Consider the following 4,311-nt stretch of genomic DNA (forward strand, 5'->3'; position numbering starts at 1 on the left):
GAAATATACCTCATTGGCAATTCCTGTATCGTCCTTGTAGCCAATCTTCCCCAATAGCTCGTGTATAGCTGTTAAATCTATTCTCAAGCAATCTTTACCCATTGGTGTCAATAACAATGGTTCCGTTGACTGCGCATCACCATTTGGAATACGCATTAATTCATGCGATGGTACCTAATTAATTTATTGAGAAGAATTTTATATATAACAATAATAAGATACATAAAAGAATTCAGAACAATTTCTGACACTAGACATAATATCAAGTGGGGCAGAAAATTCGACAATTCAGAACTTACCAGTTCATCAGGTTTCCTCTTGCTTATGCGCTCCACATCTACATGAAATCATTAGATAGGGCATGTACCCCAGCATCTTGCCATAGTAAAAATAACATCCATATAAATCCAAACAAAATTCAATGTGCATAATATTTTCCAATGGTGTTGGATAACATTTTCCAATGTGCATTAATTCAACGAAAAATAATTCAGGCTTCCCACGATGTTTACATTTTATAATGTGCTCTAAAGGGAATCTTATAGATCAATTGGAAACTTGAAGAAATCATATCTAAGGTTACAAGCAGGATTTTGGCAAAGCTTAGTGGATCCACACTACAAGAAAAAAGTCCATAGGCATCGGTTTTTGGCCGATGTCTATGCTGTTTGGCAACCGATGTTGATGTCGGTGATGTCTATTCTAGACATCGGCCATAACCCGATGTCTTTACTAGCTTAGACATCGTTTCTGGGAAAAAAACTGATGTCCATGCATTGATTTTTTACAAAAAATGCTAGAAATAAATAATTTAATAAATAAATTACACTTATTACAACATATTAAACATATAATGAGCTATGTTTTTTACAACATAGACATCATATATTTTCTTTTAGGTGATGTAAAATCAGATATTAAACATCGATTTATTCAGTAAAAGGCGATGTCTATAGTTGCACATAGACATCAATTATATCCCAAACAAAGTGATGTCTATGTTCAATTTGCACTTGAATATGTCTATCTTTGACATCAGTTTTTTTTATCAAAAATGATGTACATTAACTTTTTTGACATCAGTTTTTCTTCTTTAAAAGTGATGTATAATTATTTTTGAGATATCATTATTTATTCATTAAAAGTGATGTACAATTGTTTTTTGACATCAGTATTAATTCATTAAAATACGTGTTTGCATCTCAGTATTTCAGCACTATTTTTATTTTTAAAGTTAAATGCTGCAATTGGAAGATCTGAGAATTAATATATATTTAAAATTCTACACTGCCAGTGCAAACTACAAAGATTATTTGATGAAATATTTACAGGATTTTCAGCAAGATCAGATCAACCAAATCAAGAGTCACACTAGTTCCCCCTGTTATGATACAAAGTTGTGCGCACTAGTAAGCTGGTTTTGCAATAACTTTACTTTGATGCTTGAGGACTTTGTAATAGAGCAGCTATATCCAGTCCATGACTCCCACTCCGTTGTAGTCCCTCCACAGTTGATAAAAGTGAGTAATCTGCGGGTTTCACAATAGCTTTTTGTCTCAGAATATGGAGGTGATCTTGATTTGGAAGCAACTCGACATCATAGTTGAAGAGTAAGATTGTTGTTGCACTTACATTGAGGTTTTCGGAGCAGGGAAGATCTTTCTTTAAGCACCGAGCAACTCTACAAAATAAACTAAGCTAGTTCATGGCGTGCTTATAAAAAACTAGTAGATATCATGTCTATAGAAACTTGCGAATTATTTTTTGAAGATGACATGATGGATACAAGATTCCTGTAAAAGATACAAAAGGAATTTAAAGAAATATTGATATTTAGTTTAAAGAGTATATGAAGCAGGAAGAAACCTACACATTAGATGGCTGGCAGTTATATTCAGCTGTCCGTGAAAAATTGTTGTAAGATACATCACTGCAGCCAATACAATTATGAAATTTGTGAATACGATAAACATGGAACTTAATAATGATCCATCCTGGCATGTGGTTTCTCTAAATCTAGATGATATATTGAACTGAAAGCTGTGTAAAGAACTAACAAATTTTCTTTGCTGCCAGAAATCTAACTTGGTATCTCTCCAGTCAATGAATTGTGATTCAGATACCTACATTCAATTACAAGTTGGTGTCACACTTCCGAGTACATTAGTTTGCAAATTACATAGAGGCTAAAGTAAACAGGTATAGGAAAGAAGATAAATTATGCAAGTCCAGCTATCTGAGTTAGTTGCATGTGTTCCTGGAAGGTAATAATTTCTTATAAGAAGTATTTGAAACAAATTCACATACATATATTGTATACTAAGGTCGTTTAAGAGCGCCATTGAATCTGGTATTTGGCCAGTCAACCGATTAAAGCTCAGATCTCTGCAAACAAATAAAATAAAACTCAAAATGATAAAATTTTGATATATTTCCTAGCATACATGTTTCTGCAGGTTTTTGCATTCAAATGGCACATCACACGCTACACAAGCATATAAAGCTAATTTTTAGGACCTAACTGTAAAAGTAGAACAATACTTTTGAAAATACCATTCCCGACATAACAAGAAGACTGAGTTGCTGGTTATATAATCCAATGAACAACAAAATATTGGATAGAGAGAAAGTATTTGAACTTCGACGAGAAATCCAGAAGTACCCTCATAATTTACAATGTTCTTCTTTATATGCATAGACAGAATAGTGTAACTAAATTATTATAAGGAGAGTCTCTGAATGTGCTAATGAATTCTACATAGTAATACTTAAAAATATAGGTCTCTGTTGTGTGCTTGTATCGACTTATGCATCTGTGAAAACATATATAGTACATTGTAATCCCTCACACGCGCATGCACAGACATACATTGTGAGGAACTCCATTACCAGAAATTAGTACCGGATTGAGCAATAATAAAAGTTAGCTTATAGGGTTTTTAGTTGACCAAGTACTCCAAAGTATTATGGAAGTGCACCATTGATCAAGCAATTTCTTAATATCCTGCAAAAGAAAGAAATGTTAACTAATTTTTTCAGGGAAACACATCTGCATCAGACAAAATTTATGTACGACTTACAGCACATGCAAGGATTGCATATCTTTTAAATCTGGGATAGTAAAATTTCTTCCAGTCCGATCAGATATCCTCCTATCAACATAAAGCACAGAAGTAATCAACTGATCTCAAAAGTCCAAACCAAAAGTCAACTACAATGATAGGAAGTCATGAAGGTATTAAACATTGGCTAGATATTTGAGCAGTTCTTACAGTTCTTTTAGATTTCTCAGACGGGAGATGCTCAATGGAATTGGACCCTCCAGTCCTGTTCCCTTCAAGTCCCTGCACAAAATTTGAAGTTTATTGAGAGGTATATGTAACCGTAGTTTCTAGAATATGTACTAACAACCAAGTAGAACCAAACTGAAGCATAATCGACCAAAATTACTCACAGTCTTGTCATATTTGTCCAGTTTCCAATGAAATCGGGTATCTTCCCAGAGAAATCATTCCCATCTATCCTACTGCAAGAAGTAGATAATTTTAAGACTCTATTAAACTTAGAAATATACAGTATAGATGAAGTAGTACTTACAAATCCTCTAGATTCCTCAGGTTGCCAAATGTTTCTGGTATTGTTCCATTTAATTTATTTGCAGAAACAACGTTGTGAAGATTGTTTGCAAGATTTCCATCAATAGATAAATAATGATAGAAGTGTTAAAGCATTATGTAATTATGTTTTAATTATGATAAAAATATGAACACATTATGTAATAGATAAAAGCCCTCCATGAAGAACCCTTTAGGCATGTAATTGTAATTCTTACAATCTCCTCAAGCCAATCAAACTTCCAAAGTTTCGAGGAATAGGCCCTTCAAGTATATTATCTTCCAAAAACCTGAAAAGTTAAGCTCAAATTAAGTCAACCAAAGGTTATACTTGAAATCCAAGTCATATAGATCACATTTTCACTTACAGCTCCTGAAGAGTAGCGATGTTGGCTAGTTCCTGAGGAATCGAACCTTGGATACGGTTCCCCAAAAGGGATCTGCAGAAAGGAGAGTTCTAATTTACTACAGCTCTAAGAGGTCATGCTAGGAAGCTTAATTTAAAGATATGTTTAGTTCACTACACTGCACAAAAAAATGCAGACAAGAAATTAGCCAGTATCCGAACAAAACCATACAGAAAGACAACGCGAAGCTGACCAAAAGCTATCACAACAAAACCATACAGAAAGACAACGCGAAGCTGACCAAAAGCTCTGGGAATGGTTCCTCCAAGGACTCAGAGGCATGAACCTCG

The 4,311-nt window shown here is 34.0% G+C and overlaps 1 long non-coding RNA gene across 1 annotated transcript; it reads right to left on the reverse strand.

The window, feature by feature from the left end:
- Positions 1-3,453: 3,453 nt before the first annotated feature.
- LOC141724730 (uncharacterized) lies at positions 3,454-4,077 on the reverse strand. The gene is made up of 3 exons (XR_012576873.1): positions 3,983-4,077; positions 3,598-3,904; positions 3,454-3,526 (listed from the first exon to the last, which is right to left on the reverse strand). It is a non-coding gene; the product is annotated as an uncharacterized LOC141724730 (long non-coding RNA).
- Positions 4,078-4,311: the final 234 nt, after the last annotated feature.

The sequence above is a fragment of the Apium graveolens genome, chromosome 5 (genome assembly GCF_009905375.1).
Source record: "Apium graveolens cultivar Ventura chromosome 5, ASM990537v1, whole genome shotgun sequence".
Classification (NCBI taxonomy): domain Eukaryota; kingdom Viridiplantae; phylum Streptophyta; class Magnoliopsida; order Apiales; family Apiaceae; genus Apium; species Apium graveolens.